At 40.0% G+C, this 23,287-nt stretch overlaps 1 protein-coding gene across 3 annotated transcripts in view; it reads left to right on the top strand.

Moving 5' to 3' along the window:
- The window catches only part of ATP10A (ATPase phospholipid transporting 10A (putative)), a 192,879-nt gene that overhangs the window by 109,977 nt on the left and 59,615 nt on the right, over positions 1 to 23,287 (top strand). The gene's annotated exons all lie outside the window — the stretch shown is intronic.

Genomic DNA, 23,287 nt, shown 5'->3' with positions numbered 1-23,287 from the left:
TCAAGCCATCCTCCTGCCTCAGTCTCCCAAGTGCTGACATTACATGCATGAGCCACCATGCCCAGCCTCATGTAATTAATTCCTGCTGTGAACTTGCTTAGCACAAACCCATCATTTTCTTCATTATAGTTTTGGAAATTCAGTCCAATGCTATGAACTCAAAATTATTAGAAACTATATACTTGTCAGAGTTTTTTTCATTCTTTCCATTCTTTCCATGAACTGCCCTGAAGACATAACACTTGAAGATTGTAAGTGCTTGCAAGTAGCTTTCAGAAGGGCATCTGAATAAAGCAATTGCTGTGAACACCAAGGCTTAAAATGGCTATGGCAATGCAGTTGACAAGGAAATTTGGTTATTCGTGAACCATAATTATGACTAATAGCATTTATATGAAGACATAGGTTTCTAGGAACTTTATACAATTTTGGAACGTCTATTAATAACACATCCATATAACTGTCACTCGAAGGCTAAACATCATTCCATGTTTTGACAGTGCTTCCCGTATAATTTAAAATATTCGATAAGCCCATGTTGGCTTAATCTCTTTCTTTTACAGTTCCTTTTAGAAGTTCCGGGGCTTTCTGGAATGTCCTAAAGTTAATTTCAGTCAAAAGTTTTTTGAAAAGTTTGTCAAATATCCAAGGTTTAAATTACACAGCTACTCAGGGAGGCTGAGGCAGAAGAATTGCCTGAACCCGGGAGATGGAGGTTGCAGTGAGCCGAGATCGTGCCACTGCACTCCAGCCTGGCGACAGAGTGAGATTCCATCTCAAAGAAAAAAAAAATTACATGATCAGATAGGAACACAGATCACTGTGAAATAAAATCAAAGCGACAGAAGATTTCAAAGACACAAAGCACAAGAAATTATCTTGAGTAAACATGGAATCAGTTTCCTAGGCCAGTTACCTAAAAGGTAAAGAAAAACTTTCTACTTTTTTTTTTTTTTTTTTTTTTTTGAGACAGGATCTCCACCCAGGCTGTAGTACAGTAGTGTGATCTCGGCTCACTGCCACCTCCACCTCCCAGGCTCAAGCGATTCTCCACCTTAGCCTCCTGAATAGGTGGGACTACAGGCATGTGCCACCATGCTTGACTAATTTTCTTAAAAACTTTGTGTAGACATGGGAACTCACTATATTGCCCAGGCTGATCTCGAACTCTTGGTCTCAAGCAATCCGCCCACCTCGGCCTCCAGAAGTGCTGGGATTACAGGCCTGAGCCACCACACCTGGCCCACAGTTTTCTATTAAGGGCAGAGCAATGCTCCAAGAAAACCTTGTTCTAACACAGAGGCTCAAATTCCTCCCTCCCATCAGTGTACTTTTCATACTAATGCTCAGTTTTTTAAAAACTTAAATTTTCTAATTTTAGTCAATCTGATCACACATAAAATTATTTTCATGAGATTAATCTTGCACAAACCTACATCTTGCTTAAACCTTCCATTTTGTCCTATGGCTTCTACCTGAGGATAAAAATTTACTTGCCTTTTCCCTTTATCATTTTGTTACATATATTGTTATATATAAAGTTTCGGTGCCGCAAAAGAAATAGCACTCGAATATAAAATTTTCCTTTTAATTCTCAGCAAGGCAAGTTACTTCTATATAGAAGTTCCACCCTTACAGGTGGAACAATGGCGAGTGCACATTTGGACAAGGGAGGGGAAGGGGTTCTTATCCCTGACGCACATGGTCCTTGCTGCGTGTCAGTCCCCTATTGGCTAGGGTTAGATCACACAGGCTAAACTAGGTCCGATTGGCTAATTTAAAGAGAATGACGGTGTGAGTGCTTTGGCGGGAGTCAGGGGAGAGCAGGTAGCAGGTAATCACAATGAGTTAGGGTGGAGCAGGCGATCGGAATGAGTCTGGGTGGAGTAGGTAATCGAAAAAGGTTGCTTTACAAGGAAGTTAAGTTTAGAAGTAGAAGGCAAAGAATTGAACATACTGACATATTAATTCTTTGAAAAGAAATTTAGAACTCATATCTAACAATTTTGACCACACAAAATCATCTCTCATGCAAAAGAAATAAATTACTCTTTTTTCAACTCTTTAATTTTTTACCAAAAATAAATCCTCATACTTACAGCTTTTTTTCACATCTCTCCTATTTACTGCTCCTTTCTGCCTTTTTTCTATTTACTTCTTAAATCTATATTTTGAAAAAAACCTCTTGATAACCTTTGAATTAGATAGAATTGCTCTTTTTTAACATAAAATATATCCTCCTATCTTCTCACGATTTTTCTCACCAAAAACACATCTTACTTCCTTTGTACATTTTGCATACCAAACTGTTTTCCTTTTCTCTAGTAGTTTTAATTAGCTATATTAATTAGAATTTTAACCTTTATTTTTTGTGAAAACCTAGGAAATATGCAATTTTTATTTGTCACTTACCAACATTTTATGAATTTACATTTTATAATTACTAGAAACATGTAACTTCCTCACAGAACAATTGTTTTATGTTTACTAACAGACTCAAATACATTTAGCTACTCTCTACCGTATAAAAACAAGATGTCAAAGTATATAAACTTTTAACTTATGCTTAATGATGAATGCTTAGTATTTCAACTTATCAAGAAATGACCCAAACATTTAATGAGTATCTATTACTTAATTTCACTTTAAGGTTTTAAGTTACCAAAAAGATTTTTTGAACTATGAAGAATTCATTCATAAATGTTTATGGCTGTTTGAATGTGCCTAATTTACTCATTTTAACAGTTATATTTGAGCTGTTTATGAACATTTTATGAGACATTGAACTAAACTAGCCATCATCTCAAGTTTTCCCTGTGAACCATTTTTACAACATGCAAATGTTAGTCAGCACCTAAGCAAAAACCCTAAAGTTAAATACACCGGTATTTTGCTGATGAGAAGACACAACTGTTTTCATTAAACCAGCAACATTAAACCAGTTTTGTTTACCAAAGATTTACCCAGGTAATGTGGATCAATAGTCATTTAAGTTGTTCTGTTTCTTTCTGATAGAATGTTTGATTTAAGCACTCACTTTCTTTCTTTCTTTTTTTTTTTTTTTTTTTTTTATTTGAGACGGAGTCTTGCTCTGTGGCCCAGGCTGGAGTGCAGTGTCACGATCTCGGCTCACTGCAAGCTCTGCCTCCTGGGTTCACACCATTCTCCTGCCTCAGCCTCCCGAGTAGCTGGGACTACAGGCGCCCACCACCACACCCAGCTAATTTTTTGTATTTTTAGCAGAGACGGGGTTTCACTGTGTTAGCCAGGATGATCTCGATCTCCTGACCTCATGATCTGCCCACCTCGGCCTCCCAAAGTGCTGGGATTGCAGGCGTGAGCCACCGCGCCTGGCCAGCACTCACTTTTCTTTAAGCCAATTAATCAGAGCTGTCGTATATTTTGACAGAGAAATATCACATACACAGAACACATACAGACATATAGACAAACAGACACACAAACAAAAGCAGATCTGACAAGATTCTTCATTTGCCAGTGTTCTCTCCTTCCTTTGACTGTCAGTCTTCTGCTTACCTGTTCCATTGTCCTAAACAATTGCTAGCTAGGCAACCCTAAATTTGCAGTCTCAAAGGGATGGCTCCCAAATGAAACAAGGTAAACAATGAACAGAACTTAGATCTAGATACTATTATTTGCCAAAACAAAGAAGGGGTAAAGGCCCAGTTAAGGCAAGATGGCCAGGAAAAGTACATTAAAGAAAGGTAAGGTTTGTTATGTAAAGGTTGAGCCAGTGTCTCCCAAAGTAAAAGTTTCTCGTGGTTTAAGTACAGAGAAGGAGACACCCTTAACAAATGAAGATTTCCTTTATAGATGTAAATTTCTTTGACAAAGAGTTTCAAAATTAGTGAACTAAATGTCAGAAAGTTGTATTTTAAAGACAGGTTTCATTCCAGAGGTGGACTTTTCAGCTTTGTTTCTTAATTAGATTATTGACTTAGGGGGTAGAGCCTACTAATGAATGGGCAAAGGGTATTAAGTAGAAGTCTCCTGAAGCTTCCCTCAGAGGCCCATTTGTCCCAGTGGTTAACATGGAGACCATTTTCAGAGGTTGGGCAGACTGTTTTTAGAGGCTTTCTTGGAAATCTTTGAGACAGCCCCTTTTCTTGCATCCTGGTTGTTTGCACAAGTGGCAACAATTTTTTGGAACTGTTGTTTTAGGGGTCATCTATTAGAAAGGGCTCCAGGGCAGTCCCAAAACCGTTCTAGGTTGTTGGTTGCCATGGAGCTGAAACACTTTGGGAATGGCTTTCAAAAGCTCATTTGTGCTGTTTCAGCATTGCGTGGCCCATAAGTAGTCCATTGAGGCTTGTCAGGTTCCTATCATTCTCAAAAAATATCAGTGTGCCTCTTTCATTCATTTTTTGGCCTCCCCACATCCCACCAACCTGTGTATTAGTTGGTGGCGGTCAGGTGTCCAGAGGTCATACGTTACAATTAAGATCTTGAATTCTTTAGAAAACTTTCGAAGTTCTTTCCTAGGTTTAGGAAATTTTTGAACTATGGCCCTGAGCTCTATTTCTGTCTAGGGAGTATAAGTCACTTGGGGATTATCTCCTGAATTTGTGGGTAGTTCTTATAAGGAAACTGTTAAACTGCTATTTCAAAGGAAAAAGGCAATTCAGACAGAGTGTTAGCCTATGAATATTCAGGAGTAGACCATGAATATTCAGACAAAGTAGGATAGGGTATGGGGAATATCTTGCATTTTTAGATTTTCATTAGCTTTTTGTAATGAATCTTTATAAAAGGCTGTTTTGGAATCCTGTTGTCTCTTTGAGGATCCTGAATGCCAATAAGAATCCCATTCCCTCTGCCTAATTTGCGGAGCCCAGGACTCAAGTGCACTTCTTCAGTAAACAGTTTTGTTCTTCTGGAACGTTTTACATAATGGCTGCTGTAATTCTGGATTATCTTTAGTAAGATTTTTCCACTTCTGTAAATATTTGCAGGTTACAGGGCCAAATATACATGAAAAAGGCAGGTCTGCTAGAAGGCAAGTATTTAGAGCTTGAGAAATTAGGGATCCCATTGTTATGTCAGATCTTGGGTCTCTCAGGGCCGGGATGGCTTTACATCTGAGATCTCCTTGACCAACTTAGCCAATGATTTTCCATTTTCCGTCTGACCCAGACACCTAAGGCTTCTCTTACCTATGTGTGTAAGAAAAAAGAACACACAAATCCAAATCTGTGAATTCCAATAGCTGGAGTTCACGCCCTCCTGCAGTAATAACCACTTATGGCAACCGCTGTCAGTTCCCTTTAAAACCGCAGCCCAGTGGCTCACGCCTGTAATCCCAGAACTTTTGAGGCCAAGGCGGGCAGATCATGAAGTCAAGAAATAGAGACCATCCTGGCCAACGTGGTGAAACCCCATCTCTACTAAAAATACAAACAAATTAGCTGGGCATGGTGGCACGCACCTGTTGTCCCAGCTACTCGGGAGGCTGAGGCAGGAGAATCTCTTGAACCCAGGAGGCGGAGGTTGCAGCAAGCCGAGATCACGCCACTGCATTCCAGCCTCGTGACAGAGCGAGACTCCATCTCAAAAAACAAACAAACAAAAACCAAAAACAAACAAACAAAATAAAAAACCGCAGCACATGAATTCGCAGTGGTTCATACCTGTCATCTCAGCACTTTGGGAGGCCGATGCAGGAGGATTGCTTGAGGCCAAGAGTTTGAGACCAGCCTAGGCAACGTGGCAAGACTCCCATCTCTACAGCAATTTTTTATCTTGTCTCTACAAGAACAAAAAATTAGCTAAGTGTGGTGGTGTGCATCTGTAGTCATAGCTATTTGGGAGGCTAGGGTGGGAGGATCCCTTGAGCCCAGGAGGTCGAGGTTATGGTAAGCTCTGATCACGGCAGTGCACTCCAGCCTGGGTGACAGAGACCCTGTCTTGAAAATCTATCTATCTATCTATCTATCTATCTATCTATCTATCTATCTATCTATCTAAAATATATAACATATATATAAAATATATAACATATATATGATAGATATAACACATATGTATATCTATATATTACATATATATATAGAAACTGCAGCCCTTTATTTATGCTAGCCACAGATGGGGGGCAATGTATACTTCTGTCCAGCCATATTCTTGGGAGCTTGACTCAAGTATTTTATGGAACTAAGCACAAGAAGTCTCGAAAAATGGAGCAAAAATTACAGCCCTTAAGATTGACATGTTGGGGGGTGCAGTTAGGGGTGCCTTTTCCTGTGTTCCTCAGGGGGTCTCAGGGAATCAACCTAAGTGTCCATCAACAGATGAATGAGTAAAGAAAATGTGGTATACACACACAATGAAATACCATTCAGCTTTAAAAAGAAGGAAATTCTGTCATTTGCAACAACATGGATGGAGTTAGACAACATTATGTTAAGTAAAATAAGCCAGGCACAGAAAGACAAGTATCTCATGTACTCACTTATATGTGGAATGCAAAGCAATCATACTCAGAAGCAGAGAATAGAACTGTGGTTACAGAGGCTGGGGGATGGAGGAGATAGGAAGATCGATGATGGTCAAAGGGAGCAAAATCTCAGGTAGACGGGAGGAATAAATATACATTTTTTGAGTTCTGTTGTACAGTGTGGTGAATATAGTTAGTAATGGAATATTATACATTGCAAAATTACCTAGAGGGTAAATTTCAAACGTTCTTACCACAAAATCGTCAGGTACTTGGAGTGATAGATATGTTAACTAGCTTAATTTACTTATTCTATATTGTATTCACAAATCATACCATTACTTTGTACCCCATAAATTTATACAATTATAAATTATTAGTTTACAACAAAAAAATCACAAAATAAAATAAACAATTAGAGAAAACAGCATCTAGAATAATAAAATACTTGGAAGAAATTTAAGCAAGGAGGTGAAAGACTTACATACTGAAAACTATAAAACGTTGCTGAAAAAAATTTTAAAGGACTTAAATAAATGAAAAGACATCCTATGTTCGTGGGTAGGAAAATTTCATGTTGTTAAGATGCCATACTACTCAAAGCAATCTACTGATACAATGCGATCTCTGTCAAAACCCTAATGAATTTTTGCAGAAATAAAAAAGGCAATCCTCAAATTTATGTAGAATTACAAGCTTCCCCATATAGCCAAAACAATCTTGAAAGAGAAGAATGAAGTTGGAAGATTCATATATCTTGACTCCAAAATGTACTACAAGACTTCAGTAATCAAAACAGTGCGGTCTACTGAGATGTTGTACCCTTTGACCATCATCTCCCCATCTCCCCCAACACCCAGCCTCTGTAACCACAATTCTACTCTCTGCTTCTGAGTTTGGTTGCTTTAGATTCCACATATAAGTGAGTATATGAAATATTTGTCTCTGTGCCTGGCTTATTTTGCTTAGCAAAATGTTCTCTAATTCCATCCATGCTGTTGCAAATGACAGAATTTCCTTCTTTTTAAAGCTGAATAGTATTTCATTGTGTATATATACCACATTTTCTTTATTCATTCATCTGTTGATGGACACTTGGGTTGATTCCATTATTGTGAATAACGCTTCAGTGAACATGGGAGTGCAGACATCTCTTTGGCAAACTGATTTCAAATCTTTTGCATAAATACCCAGAAGTGAGATTGTTGGTTCATATGGTAATTCTATTTTTAGTTTTGGGGGAACCTCCATATAGTTTTCCATAACAGCTGCACTAATTTATATTTCCATCAACAGCGTATGAGTGTTCCCTTTGTCCACATCCTCACCAACATTTGATATCTTTTACCTTTTTGATAATAGCCATTCTGACAAGTATGATAGCAAATCCCATTGTGGTTCTAATTTGCATTTTTCTAATGATTAATGATGTTGAGCATTTTTTCATATGTCTTTTGGCCATTTGTATGTCTTCTTCTAAGAAATGTTTATTCAGATCCCTTGCCCGTTCTTTAATTTGATTTTTTGTTTTCTTGCTATTGGGTTATTGAGCTCCTTGTATACTTTGGATATTAATCCATTATTATTCAATAATAGCTTGCAATAGTGGATATATGGCTTGCAGATATTTTCTCCCAATTCGCAGGTTGTCTCCGCACACTGTTAATTGTTCTTTTGCTGTGCAGAAGCTTTTAAGTTTGATATTACCAAACTTGTATATTTTTCTGTTGCCTGTCCTGTTGGGGTCAAATCAAACAAATCATTACCCAGACAAATGGGAAATATTTTTTATAATGTGAGTTATGGTAAACTTGTTGACACTTGTTTTAGGACCTAAAATATGGTCTATCTTGCTAAATGCTCTATGTGCTTTTGAGAATAATGTGCATTCTGCTGTTTTTAGGTGGAGTATTTTATAGATATCAAACAGGTAACACTGGTTGATGGTGTTTTTCAAGTCTTCTGTGTTCTTGCTAATTTTATGCCATTTTTTTCTAGGAATTATTGGAAAGGGCTACTGAACCTCTGAACATAATGCAGATTTGTGTATTTCTCTTTGCAGATCTATCAGTTTTGCTTCATTTATTTTGCAGCTTTGTTGTTAGGGGCATTTTGGCCCTGTTATAAATCCCTGGCAATGTTCTCTGCTTCAAAACTTACTTCGTCTGATAGCAATATAGCCATTTTAGCTTTCTTTTGACTGGTTACAGCATAACCTTATATAACATATTTGCATCTTGTATTTAAAGTGCATTTTTTTAGGCAGCAAGAAAATTAGTCTTTTGCTTATTTTTTTAAAAAAGAGTCTCTGCCTTTTAATTGAAATGTGTAAAGCTTTGCATTTAATGTGATTAATGACATGGTTAGATTTAAGCCTATCATCTTGCTAGTTGTTTTCCCATCTTCTCTTTGTGACCGTTTTCTTCTTTTTCTGCTTCTTTTTTCTCCCATTAGCTATACCCCTTCATTAGAGGTTACTTCAAGGTTTGTTGGATACATCTTTAATTCATCCTGATCTATCCTTTCAGTGATATTATTTCAGTTCACATATAGTAAAGGAACTTTGCAATAGTTTCCTTCCATTTCTCTCCTTCCAGACTTTGTACTGTCATCATCATCATCATCGTCATCATATATATATATATATGTTGTAAACAAATGTTATTTTTTATTATACATTTTGCTTATATATTACAGAGATTTATGTAATAAGAAAAAGCCTTACTTACCCATGCTCATGAAAAGAGCACTAAAATCACCTAGAGCTTAAGGATGAACTGGCTGTCAAATAACAAAACAAACAAACAAACAGTTGCCTTTTCCTGTGTTCTTCATTCTTTTGTGTAGATCCATATTTCCAATTGATAATTTCCTTTTGCCTGAATTGCTTCCTTTATCATTTTTTTCCTGGTATGGATCTGTGGGTGATGAATTTTTTTCAGCTTTTGTATATGTGCAAACATCTTTATTTTACACCCTCCTTTTTTATTTTGAAAAAATATCTTTACTGGGTATAGAATTCTAGGTTGGCAGTATTTTACACTTTGGTGCTTTAAAGATGTTGCTCAAGTGTCGTCTTGCTTGCATTGTTTGTAATGAAATACCCGCTCTTATCCTTATTTGTGTTCCTTTGTACATAACACAGCTGCTTGCAAGTTTTTTTTTTTAAATTACTAGTTTTAAGCAAATTGATCATGATATGCTTTGTAATTTTCTTCATAATTTGGGGGTTTGAGATTCTTGGATCTGTAGGTTTGTAGTTTTCATTAAGTTTGGACACATTTCAGTTATTATTTAATCAAATATTTCTTCATACCCTTCCCCATCTTTGGGGATTCTAAGTAATAGAATATTGGCTTCTTGAAATTGTTTTACAACTTACCAGTCCTCTCTTTTGATTCTTTTTTCTCTTAGTATTTCCATTGGGATAGTTTTGGTTACTATTTTTCAAGTTCACTATATTTTTCTTTTGTAATTTCTAATCAGCTGTTGATCTCATTCAGTTTATTTTTTATCTCAGATATTGTAGCTTTCATCTCTAGAAGTTCAATTTTTGGTCTCTTTTATACCTTCCATGTCCCTACTTAAGTTTTTGATCATTGGAAAGCCAGCATAATTACTGCTTTAATGTCCTTTTCCACAAATTCTAACATCTGTGTCTCTTCTATGTTAGATTAAGTTGACTTACTTATTATTTTTATTATGGGCCTAGTTTTCTTTCTTCTTTGCATGCCTGATAATCTTTAATAAGATGCTAGATATTGGATTTAACTATAAATATTCTTGAGTTGTGCCCAGGACTGCAGTGAATTTACTCAAAACAATTTGATTTGTTAGGAGGATCTAAAGAAGTGCTCATCTAGAGTTAATTATTCTCCACTCCTGAGGCAAGACTTTCCTAAGTTCCCTAGCAGTGCTGATGAATGTTTTTCCAGTGTGGCTGGTGGAAGCAGGCACTGACCCCAGATCTGTGTAACACAGAACATAGTTCCCTCTATTTCTGTCTTATTTGCATCATCTTTAATCTCTCAACAATACTTTAGGCCGGGCACGGTGGCTCACGCTTGTAATCCCAGTACTTTGGGAGGCCGAGGCGGGCGGATCACGAGGTCAGGAGATCGAGACCATGGTGAAACCCCATCTCTACTAAAAATATAAAAAATTAGCCGGGCGTGGTGGCGGGCGCCTGTAGTCCCAGTTACTCGGAGAGGCTGAGGCAGGAGAATGGCGTGAACCCGGGAGGCGGAGCTTGCAGTGAGCCGAGATTGCGCCACTGAACTCCAGCCTGGGCGACAGAGCGAGACTCTGTCTCAAAAAAAAAAAAATAATAATAATAATAATAATACTTTATAGTTTTCAGTGTTGAGATCTTATACATTTTTTAGATGTATTCCTAGCAAAGTGATTTTGTTAGCTTATTACAAATAGTGTGCTTATGAATTCAATGTGTGTGTTTACATGTAGTAAATATAGTATACATGCATATGTATGTATGTTCATACAGTCTATAGAGACATAGTAGATGATCTTGTATCCAGAAACTTTGCTAAACTCATGTATTAATTCTTTTTTTGATAGAGTCTCACTCTGTTGCCCAGGCTGAAGTGCAGTGGTGCTATCTTGGGTCATTGCAACCTCCGCCTCCCAGTTTCAAGCCATTCTCCCACCTCAGCCTCCTGAGTAGCTGGGATTACAGGCACACACCACCATGCCCGGATAATTTTTTTTTTTTTTGTATTTTTAGTAGCTATGGGGTCTCACCATGTTGGCCAGGCTGGTCTTGAACTCCTGACCTCAGATGATCTGCCTGTCTCGGCCTCCCAAAGTGCTGGGGTTACAGGCACAAGCCACTGCACCCAGTCACTCATGTATTAATTCTAATAAGTCTCTAAGATTATTTTAGATGTTCTACACAGTCATTTTATTTTTGAATTATGATAGCATTATTTCCACCTTTTTAGTCATTATACTTTTATTTTTTTTCTTACCTAATTGCAGTGGCAAGGACTCCAGTACAGTTCTAAATGGAAGTGGTAATATCATACATTCTTTCCCTGATACAATGTGTAAAGGGAAAAATTTGAACATTGTACCACTATATATGATATTTTATTAGGATATTGGTGAATAGCCTTTACAAACTAATGATTCTTTTATTCTTAGTCTGCTAAGAGAAAGTATCACGAATAGATGTTGAATCAAATGCATACCCTGCTTCAGTTGAGTTGATCATATGATTTTTCTCTTTTTGTGTTAATGTGTCTAATGACGTTGATTTTTCTAATGCTATACCAATCTTGAATTCTTGAACTATATCCATCTTCCTAATGTATTATCTTTTATATATTTCTGGGATTAGTAAGCTAATGTTTTATTAAGAATTTTTGGCCGGGTGCAGTGGCTCATGCCTGTAATCCCAGCACTTTGGGAGGCCAAGGCGGGCGGATCACGAGGTCAGGAGATTGAGACCATCCTGGCTAACACAGTGAAATGCTGTCTCTACTAAAAACACAAAAAATTAGCCGGGCGTCATGGCGGGTGCCCATAGTCCCAGCTACTCGGTAGGTTGAGGCAGGAGAATGGCGTGAACCCGGGAGGCAGAGCTTGCAGTGAGCCGAGATTGCCCCACTGTACTCCAGCCTGGGTGACGAGCGAGACTCCGTCTCAAAAAAAAGAATTTTTGCCTAAATAAGATAGACTTGTACTTTTGTGTTTTTTAATATGTTTATTGTGTTTTAGTATCAAGCCCATGCCAGCTTCATAAAATAAATTGAGAAGTATTTGTTCTCACTACTGGAAGAGTTTATATAAGTGAATATTATTTCTTCCTCAAATTTTTGGCAAATTTACTGGTGAAGCCATCTGAATCTGAAGTGTTTTTTGCAGAAAGCTTCAAATTACCTTTCGATTTGCTTAATGTTAAAGAACTATTGAGAATATGTTCGGTTTTTTCTACTCTAAATTTTAGAAACTTGTATTTTTCTACTAATCTGTCCTTTTTACTTAAATTTTCAAATTTATTGGCGTTCAGTTGTTCACATAACACTTTTAACCTGTTGATGTATGTAGGATTTGTACTGATGTTCCCTTTTTTATTTCTGTTATTATATAATTTATACTTTTTTTCCTAGATTTGTCTTTTAGTTATTTTTATTTATTTTTTCTGCTATTGTGTTTAGTATAGTCTTCTTTTTTACAAGTTGTGCCTAGCTCATTAATTTCTCCTTTTAGTATTCCTTAATATATTCAAGTAGACTATTAATTTCCCCGAAAGCAAGCAATATCCCACAATCTTTGATACATAGTACAAGATGAATATTCTTTTTTTTTTTTTTTTTTGAGATGGAGTTTTGCTCTTATTGCCCAGGCTGGAGTGTTGGCGCGATCTCGGCTCACTGTAACCTCTGCCTCCCGTGTTCAAGTGATTCTCTTGCCTCAGCCTCCTGAGTAGCTGGGATTACAGGAGCCCACAACCATGCCCAGCTAATGTTTTGTAGTTTTAGTAGAGACGGGGTTTCATCATATTGACCAGGCTGGCCTCGAACTCCTGACCTCACTTGATCCACCCACCTTGGCCTCCCAAAGTGTAGGGATTACAGGCATGAGCCACTGCACCCAGCCAAGTTGAATATTCTTTATCTGAAATACTTAAGACCAGAAGTGTTTCGGATTTCTGATTTTTGTTTTTGGATTTTTGGAATATTATTTGCATTACACTTAGCACCTGAACATTCCTAATCCGAAAATCTGAAATCTGGAGCGCTCCAGTGAGCATTTCCTTTGGGTGTCATATGCCAACACTCAAAAAGTTTTAGATCTTGAAGCATTTTGGATTTTGGAGTTTCCGAGTAGGGATACTCAACCTGTATATTTAATATCATTTACAAAAATATGTTTCTTAATTTTTCTCGTGACTTCTTTTCTTTGACCAATTGGTCATTTAGAATTGTATTACATAATTTCAAAGCAAATGGGACTTTTAGTAATTTTCTTTTTATGGTGAATTCTGATTTAAGTTAATCCTATATGAATTTAGTTTTTTGAAATTGATTGATACTTGCTTATGGCACGGAATACGGTCAGTACTTGTCAGTGTTGTGTGAGTACTTGAAAAGACTGTGTTCTACAGCTCTCGTGTGCAGTGTTTTATACGTGTCCATTAGGTTAGTTTATTAATAGTGATGTTCAAATTTTATACAACTTCCTGATTTTTTGATTGTTTTATCAAATACTGAGAAAGGAATGTTACCAAGTTTGTGGATTTGTTTTATGTCTCGTTTGTTTCTGTCAATTTTTGTAATATATAATTTGAGTTTATGCTATTAGGATTATATAAATTTAGACATTTTTATTTTTCAAATAAGTTGAACTTTTTAATTCAAATTAATGCTTTTTATATAGAGACATGCTTTTTTATTTAATACTATATTATCTAATATTAATACAGGCACCCTAGCTTTCTTTTTGTTACGTTTTGCCATTTATATCTTTTTCAGCTTTTCACACTGTTTTCTAGTATCTGCATGCTTTAGGTCTTCTCGTCAATATAGTCTTGAGTTTTTAAATTCAGTCTGACACAGTTTTTGGGTTTTCATTAAAATATTTTTCTTGATCCACTTTTACAGTTACTACTGGTATATTTCAGTGTGAAGCATCCATTTATTATTTTTATTTGTCCTGCTTGATGTATTCTTTTTTCTCTCCATTTTTGCCTTCTTTCTGATTCATTGAATTTATCATGCTTTCTTTGGTTGGTTTGGAAATTATATGCTTCTTACTATAATATTGGTGGTTACATGAGAGATTACAACATGCATCTTTGACTATCAGTATTAAATGTGAATAGATGTTTATTCTCTTTCTGAATAATGCAAGGGCCCTTTTTAAACAAAAAGCATCTTTTTATTCTCTTCCAACTTACATACTTTTGTGTGTTGTAATTATATCAGTTTATGAATTGCCAAAGACATTATTATTTAATACAGTCAACATGCTTTTATATTTACTTTCTTAGTTACCATTTTTGTTGCTTTTCATTTCTTCCTGCATCTTAGTCCTTTCATCAGGCCAATTTCCTTCTCTCTCTCTTTTTTATAGCAGAGATGGGGGGTCTTGCTCTGTTGCCCAGGCTCATCTCAAACTGCTGGCCTCAAGCAATCCTCCTGCCTTCCTTGGCCTCCCGAAGTGCTTGGATTACAGGCATGAGCCACTGTGCTTGGCTGCCTTCTCTTTTAACACTACTGTTTAGTATTTTCTTTAGTTTTTGTGTGCCAGTAACAAGTTTTATCAGTTTCCCCTTTTTTTTTTTTTTTTTGAGACCGAGTCTTGCTCTGTTGCCCAGGCTGGAATGCAGTGGTGCAATTTCTGCTTACTGCAACCTCTGCCTCCCAGGTTCAAGCTGTAACCTCCGCCTCCTGGTTCAAGTGATTCTCCTGCCTCAGCCTCCCAAGTAGCTGGGATTACAGACACGCGACACCACACCCAGCTAATTTTTGTATTTTTAGTAGAGTTGAGGTTTCACCATGTTGGCCAGGCTGGTCTTGAACCCCTGACCTCGTGATCTGCCTGCCTCGGCCTCCCAAAGTGCTGGGATTACAGGCGTGAGCCTCTGTGCCCGGCCTCAATTTCCCTTTAAGAGTTTATTTTCTTTGGTTTTCATCATTTTAGTGTCATGTGCCTAGCTATAATCTCCCTTCACTGACCCTATTTAAAAGTTCTTGCATCTGTGGTTTGTTGCTTTTTAGTCAGATTTACTACATTCTCAGCTATTATGTATTCAATAATTAATCCTGCATCATTCTCTCTCTCTTTTTCTTCTGGGACCCTGATTACACATGTTAGACTTCCCTCTATCCTTTTTGGTTTCTTCTCTCTCTTCTGTACTTCTCATCCGTTTGTCTTCCCATGCTTAATTCAAAACCATTTTTCTCATGTTTCTTGTAGTTTGCTAGTTTTCCCTTTGTGTTTGCCAAATCTGCTAATAAACCAGGCAGTCAGCTTTTAATTGAAAATTTCATGTGGGCTGTATTTTTTCCAAATCTCTTAGGTCACATTTTATAATTTCTAGCTGTTCTAAAATTTCAGGTGCATCTTTAGCTTTATGATCATAGCAAGCATGATTTTAAACTTCCTGTGGGTCTGTTCCTATTCTCGTTTTGTTGGTTCTTCCATGATGCTTTACATCCTGTTATGCCTGGTTATCCCTGAGTCTGTGTCTGACATTGTACTTGGAAATTGATTTTTTACAAATAATTTGAGGCCTTGTATTTCATATATATATACACACGCACACACACACAGACACATACACGCACACACACATACATGCGCACACACATACACACATACATAAAGAAGACTTTGCTGGTTTTGTTTAGTATCTAGGGGTTCTAGCAATTTGGAATTATTATACTCCATTTTTCACATTGAGATTTTTCTGGGCCACTCAGTTGACTCTAAGCTGGGTAGCAGCTGCACAAAAGGAGCTCACCAGTGTTCTGGATGTGTTTGATGCAGTGTCACCATGTTGGATTAAGTTCCATGTTGAAGCTCTTTCCTGCAGTTCACTTCCTCTGTGATGCAGTTCTTCCTGGTTGCGTTAGAAAGCATAGGTGTTTATCAGGCCCCTCTCTTCGTAGGTTTTATGGTAGACAGAATAGTGGTCCCCTGAAAGATGCCCACATCTTAATCCCCTAAACCCGTGGATATGTTATGCTACATAGCAAGCAGAAATGGAGGTTGTAAGTGGAATTAAGGCTGTTAATCAGACCTCACTATCAAAGTGATACAGCGTGAGACAGACTCAATCCCCGCACACTGATGACTTTAAAAATGGAAGGAAGCCGTAAGTCAGGGAATGTGACTCAAGAAGCTGGAACAAGCAAAGAGATGGATTCTCTCCTAGAGCCTCCAAAAGGAACACAGCCCTGCCAACTCCTTGACTGTAGCTCAGTGAAACCTGTTTCCAACTTTCGACTTCCAGGACTGCGAGATAACAAATGACTATTGTTTTAAACAACCACATTTGTGGTGATTTGTTACAGCAGCTACAGGCAACTAATATGGGCCCCGAGCACCAACATGTGTCTCATGAGCTCCACTCAACCTCTTAACTACATCTTGCAGAAGCTGTAGACCCTCCTCAGGGTAAAGAAACCTCAAAGCCCAGCCTCAACTCTGGATTTTTGTCTTTTTATTTCTTGGCTTGCTTATTCTTCACTTTCTTGTTAAATCGTTCATACCTCCAGGCAGCTGTTTTCAATTTTCTGTCCAGCATCTCTGTTTGCCAGTAACTGGAGGTTTGGTCCAAATTGCCCAGTTGTCTGGTGCTGGATAACTTTTCTTTTGAATCTGATGACTGAGCTAATCTGGTTGTGCTTTAGAATTTCACATTTCTTTTGCCATTTTAGTCTTGGAATCATTCCCCAGATTAGCACAAGAGCTTTTTTCTTAGCTGACCTCCTCTTTTTGTATTCTCCATCCCGACTGGCCTCTAAAATAGTAGTATGGTCTTCCTCTGTGTGGCTACCAATGGCCCTGTGATCCATGGAACTCTGCCTTTAGGGTCCCTTTTATTATAAATACACGGAGGCTCCAGACCCCTGTTATGCTGTGCAAAGAAAGAGCACCTTTTCTCCAGCAAGGCTGTCTACTCAGTGATCTCTGAAGCATGACACGTTCACACCCAAAAGCTGTGCCTCTGCTCACACCATCACCCCCACCTGTAGTGATGGAAGAGGCACTAAGTGGCCTGTGGCCGTGGAAGCAGACAGACTGATGTGGACCCGACTGTGCTAATAGCTCAGCAGAGGGGCTGCAGGCAGGTTTCATGCAGGGACACCCTGTTGGATTAAGTACAAATACGTTCAATAGGGCAATTTTAACAAACAGCTCTCATCTAGGTTTGAATTTGGTGTTCTGTGAAACAACTCTCATTACCTACTGTCTGAATGCACAGCCAGTTCTTAGGGACTCTTAGGTGCATTTGACGGAGGAGAAATCAAGGCTTTGCTGACAGCCACAGCCCACTGAAACAGCATGGAGCGTTTGGGGCCAGGAGGGAAAGATAGGGTTTTGATTTTGAGACTTCAAACTTTAACCCCGCACTGTGAGCCTTTGAATTTTGCCACCATCTACCAAGGCTTTTTGACTGTGCGACAGTCAGGAGGCAAGGGGACAAAAGATGAAAGGCAGCAAAGGCAAGGGGGTCTAGCGCCTGTGTTCTCAACTAGAATTTAACAAGGAAAAAGCTGCCTTTCTGCTCAGAAACTAAGGGAGGACCACTTGATCTCTAACACTCGTGCTTGCGGCAAGAAAATCTCCAGTTAGAAAAAGAAGGCAGAACCCAGGCACCCCTTGATCAGTTTCTCCGAGGCGTGAGCCTCCCAGAAGCCACCTGTGGACCTGTGTGAAGTTGACTCTGAAAGAGGACTGCGGAGGCCCTGATGCCAGTTCTCATTGTCCCTGTCAGCTTGTCACCGTGGAGACGAGAACCACGTCAGGCAGGGACGCAGCACTCACAGAGTCTGTCACATGCTGTGTGACGTGCAGTGGAGTGTCCTGCCATGAGCGGCTGGGCCAACCTACTTATCACTTCCATATTTAGGATACCTTAAATAATACAATCACAGCCACTATTATAGATTACATTGTTGTCTAAATGGGTTTCATGCTCATTTCTATTCAGTATTTGTCACGGGGCATTAACCCCTAGAGTCACACTGAATCTGTGGAACTTGGAGAAATTATCACTTTGAGTTAAGTTTCCTTGTACGTTCGGTGTTTCTTGCCACCAGACGCTTTCACTTGGGTATTTATTTATTATTTATTTATTCAATAAATAACTGACTGATACCCACTACGTGTCAGGAGGCACCTGATGGACAAAACAGACTACTTTGCTATTTCAGTTTAGCAAATTGAAAATGTTCACCTGACACTACAGTCTTGGCAGTGAAAAAGTAAATTCACTCTTTCATTCAGTATTGGGATCAGGCCATCTGCCCTCCTTTGAATTTCCACAGCACTGACCGTCAAGTGGTAAATGCAAATTAGATTGAAATACAAAATAATAATAATAGTAATAATAAAGAAAGTACAAAACAAAAGAGTTGGGGGTAATTATTCCATTAATTTGGGTTAAAATGCTTGGCTTAATTTAATTAAGGTATTCTTTACCCATGATCACTAAGTAAGGAGCTAAGGAGGCGGATTAGAGGCTATGAAGAAATCATTTTATATTGCTGCCAGGAGAAAAGTGCCCGCACTTTAAAAAGAGGAACTATGCATTCTGGAATCACAGAGATGCCTCAGCAGGCCCTCTTGGCAGATGGTGCAGCAGGCAGGGGCTTTAGGTCCCCAAGAGCCCAGCACGGAGTTCTGGAGTGATCCAGAAGCTTGTGGCACCTGAGATCCTTCGAAATAAGCATTCATCACCCTCTGACCATGTGTGTGCCAGGCACTGTGATGGTCTCAAGGGCACAGAGTACCTGTGCTCAGGGAACCTGTGGTCTAGTGAAGGAGGAATGGGAGCCAGCTCCAGCCACACCCAGGAAGCACAGGGTTTGATGTCTGCATGGGGACCAAGCAAGTTTGGAGCTGTGGCACCTGCCTACCCTACCAGGGGGCCGTCAGGAAGGCTTCTCCAGAAAAGAAACATCCTGAAATGCTAAATGAAGGCACTTCACCTGATGCTGTAGGATGGGAAGACAAAGGAAGCCATGCAGAAAGGTTTGGGCTTCCTCAGAATTCTCTGCGTGGCAGGAATGGGTGCCGGGAGGGGTGGCAGCCGAGGAGGTCAGCGCAGTGACCCTGAGCAGAGCTTTGCTCTTTCGTGGGATGAGGATTGCATCCTGCAGGGCAGCAGCTGTCTCCAAGGCTTTGTTAAGGTGAAATACTTCTGTGATCAGATGGGGATCATTCAGTCCAGGGACAAACAGGCCCATAGCAGGTGGCGAGACCAAAGCCAGGTAGACAGAGGTGTTGTGTTTGTCACTGAGAGCCTTCGAGGATCATGTCTAGGCATGATGTCAAGGCTGGAGGTGAACCAGGGGGACCTCAACCTCCTTGTGACCTTGGAGTATCATGATGGGGAACGCAAAGGGCGTTTTCAGAACAGGATCCAGATGCAGAGGACAGGGGAGTGTGTGTGTTTTCCACGTCTTCTCGCTGGTGCAGGCTGTGGCCCTGCCTGGCTGGCAGGTGCTGGCCCCTGCTCTCTGTGCATTCTCTCACCAGGGTTCTCTCTGCCCACATCATCCAGAGACCCAGACAGGTGGCCTCACTCAGAGATTTCCTCCTGGATCATTAGGTAGGGCCCCTGCTGGCAGCCGACCTGCAAATGACCCAAGTGTGCACCTGTGCTGTGTGCTCACCCAATGGCTGAAGCAATATGAACCTCTTTAGCTTTTTTATGATAGAAGAAAAAATAACAGTATCCTCTTTAATGGACTATAAATGCCCTTTCCAACATCACTGCTGTTTCAAGATGGAGGACATCTGTATTTGCTTTTGTTGAGTACTTACTAGCAATTCACTTAATGCAAATGTGAAATACAAGGTTGGTAACAGAATCTCCCCTGTGAATCAAACCATTCATTCAAGTAGCAATCTGGGCACTGCTGAATTAGACACACGCCTCCCCCATGTGGTTGAAGAGGGGACACAGCTGTTCTACCAGGAGGAGGTCCCAGGCATCAGGAGGAAGCAGAAGCATGCCGCAGGGCTCTGGGCATCCCTGGAGCACCTGCTGCTGCTGTCTCTAGCAGAAACGCAAGTTCAAGGGCAGGGCTGGAGGGCTCTCTGTTGCACCACTGTCCTGCCTCTTTCTTTCCACCTAGTAAGGTCAAATCACTTTGCCCAAAGAAGCTTCAGAAATACTTGTAAGACGACAACAGAAACTATGAGCACTTTCTTGCCGGTGAGACATTTATTTGAACATGTTGCTCTGCAGTGGGTGAACCCTTCATGATGTCAGCTTCCTTTCGTCTGAGATGCTGGGGTGCTGCGGCAGAGCTGCAGAGGGCAGTGCTTCAGTTTGAGGCTGGCATGTGTGGGCAGCACTCTTGCAGGTGATGCTGTTTCTGCAATAGTGAGTCTGTCGTCTCAAGCACAGGGATTCATTGGAACCACCTCTGCATCCTACAGATTTGTGGACTTATAGGGCAACAGAGACCCCGGAGATCTGAGTCCAAATGCCCTCTCTTCACTTGCCGAAAGTCTCATATTTATTAATCAAAAGAACTAGCACTAAGTCCCTGGGCTCCTGATTTTTTACTCTGTTTTTGGGTGGGCTCTGGTAAGCCCACATCCATGGGCATTGCTGAAGATGGAAAGAGGGTATCTATGATCAGATCAAGGTACGTTAAACTGAAGCATGTTTTCAAAACATTAAAACTTAACTTTTGGAAACTTAGAACTTTAAAAAGCAATTAAGGCCGGGCACGGTGGCTCACGCCTGTGACCCCAGCACTTTGGGAGGCCAAGGCGGGTGGATCACCTGAAGTCAGGAGTTCAAGACCAGCCTGGCCAACATGGCAAAACCCTGTCTCTACTAAAAATACAAAAATTAGCCGGGCATGGTGGTGGGTGCCTGTAATCCCAGCTACTCAGGAGGTTGAGGCAGGAGAATCGCTTGAACCCAGAAGGTGGAGGTTGCAGTGAGCCAAGATCACACCACTGCACTCCAGCCTGGACAACAGGAATGAAACTCTGCCTCAAAAATAAAAAATGAAAAGCAATTTAAATTTTTGGGGATGTTTCTGTAGAATCTGTTACACATTTTCTGGCTTATTTGCGCAATCTTTTTCTGTTAATACCAGATTGTCTCTGCGGGTATTGATGGTTGAGCTGATAGCTCAGAGGCCAAGAAAGCTCCAGTCCATCACTCCAAGACCACTGTGACCTTGGGCACGATACTTAAACATCCTAAGTTGAAGGTGGTGCAAAAACCGACTTTCTAGTAGGGTCGCCTGATAGTTGTAAGGCACTTAGCACAATGCCTGGCATTGGGCAAGCCTCCCAAAACTCATAATTGTGTTGACGGTGATGACAATCAGAATGGCAGTGCCCTCACGAATTACTGGCAAGGGAGACTTTATGTACTTGTACTGAAAGGTCCCAGATTTCTGGTCTATGTTCAACTTGATGATTATTTCATTTCTTCTCAGTCAATTCTCAGAGTTTGTTTATATCCACTTAAAATTTTTTAAATTGTGTCTCCCATCCAAGTACTAACCCTGCTTAGCTTCCGAGATCAGTCAAGATTGGATGCGTTCAGGGTGGCATGGCCGTAAATGAAATTTTTTATCATGGCAGATATGCATAACATAGAGTTTACTTTTGTAATCATTTGTGAGTGTACAGTTCAGTGGCATTAAGTTCGTTCTCATTGTTGTGCAACCATCACCACCATCCGTCTCTAGAACTGTTTCCTCTTCCCTAGCTGCATATCTACTTTTTAAGAAGAATGGAGTTAGTGTGCTCAGAGCAGAAGGGTGGATTGGGGGCCTCTACCTCTGTCCATGCTCCAGGGGGCAGGTTGACAAGTCTGACTGATGGATAACTCGGGCATGACCTCAGAGCTGGTTTGGAATGAGTCAGGGGTAGACATGAGTGGATTGAGGGGTAAATCAATATATTTCCTAAATGGGGAGTGTTGCTGTATTGCCTGTTGTTAGAAATAAACAATGTAAACACGATTTTCCTCATCCAGAAGGTATGCTCTGGATATGAAATGCTTTTTAAATGAGGAACTCAAAGATGGTCTCTGTATTCGTTTACTGGGGCCTCTGTAATGAAACACCGCAGACTGGGCTGCTTAAGCAATGGAAGTTTATTTTCTCACAGGTCTGGAAGCTGGACATTCGGGAGTAAGGGGTGAGCAGGATGGTTTCTTTTGAGGCCTCTCTTTTTGGCTTCTCCGTGTGTCCTTGCATGATCTCCCCTCTGTGTGTCTCTGTGTCCTGATTTTCTCTTTGTATAAGGCCGCCAGTCATGTGGGATTAGGGTCCACCCTGATGACCTCATTTTAATTTAGTTACCTCTTTAAGAACTTCATCTCTAAATAAGGATACATTCTGAGCTACGTGGGGTTAGGACTTCAATATATGAGTTCTAGTGGCGAATGAGGGGCTCCAGTTCAGCCCATGCCAGTCTCTAGAGATCCCTCCAGTTCTAAAAATTCTCCAAATCCTCCCCAGTTCCAGAAGGATGCAGAGGAAGCCAGGCGTCCCGTGCCTGGGACCTCCCCTGCGCACACTCCCCAGGGCACAAGATTGTTGGTAGAACATTACAGACACAGCTCTGAAGTCCCAGAGACAGAATGTCCTACTGTTTCTGAGCCATGTCCATGACATTTTTCTTAGAGAGAAAGAATAATAAACAGAGACAAAATATTTTAAGTCCTACCCTCCTCGTCTGCCAAGAATAATCCTGGTGTTCTCTGGAACTCACTGCCTTCATGGCCATCCTGTACTTTGTATCTGCAAATGTCTGCCCTGGAAAAAGCCATCCACTGGTTTCAAGATAATCCACAGGCTTTAAATAAACACAGGACTCCTTGAAACAGAGCCTCGCTCTGGAAATAGAGCGAGAGGCCATTTCAGTCCAAGGAGAAGAGAGACTGATGGCTAATTAAACTCCAAGAAGAGCCTTTTAAAATAGCATTTCAATTTCAGTTATTGAATCGAGCTATGATTATCTAGCGCATGCCCCTTTTAATGTACGCTTTACATTGGGAAACAGTAGGAACTGAGTTTTGAGTAATTACCTTTATGGCTGTATTCTGTGCAGGGAAATGTGTGGTTGCGGCAGAGCCATAGTTACCTGGGGTGGTGT

The sequence above is a fragment of the Nomascus leucogenys genome, chromosome 6 (assembly GCF_006542625.1).
Source record: "Nomascus leucogenys isolate Asia chromosome 6, Asia_NLE_v1, whole genome shotgun sequence".
Lineage (NCBI taxonomy): Eukaryota > Metazoa > Chordata > Mammalia > Primates > Hylobatidae > Nomascus > Nomascus leucogenys.
Note: the sequence above shows the minus strand (reverse complement) of the source record. Positions and strands in the feature narration are given on the sequence as shown.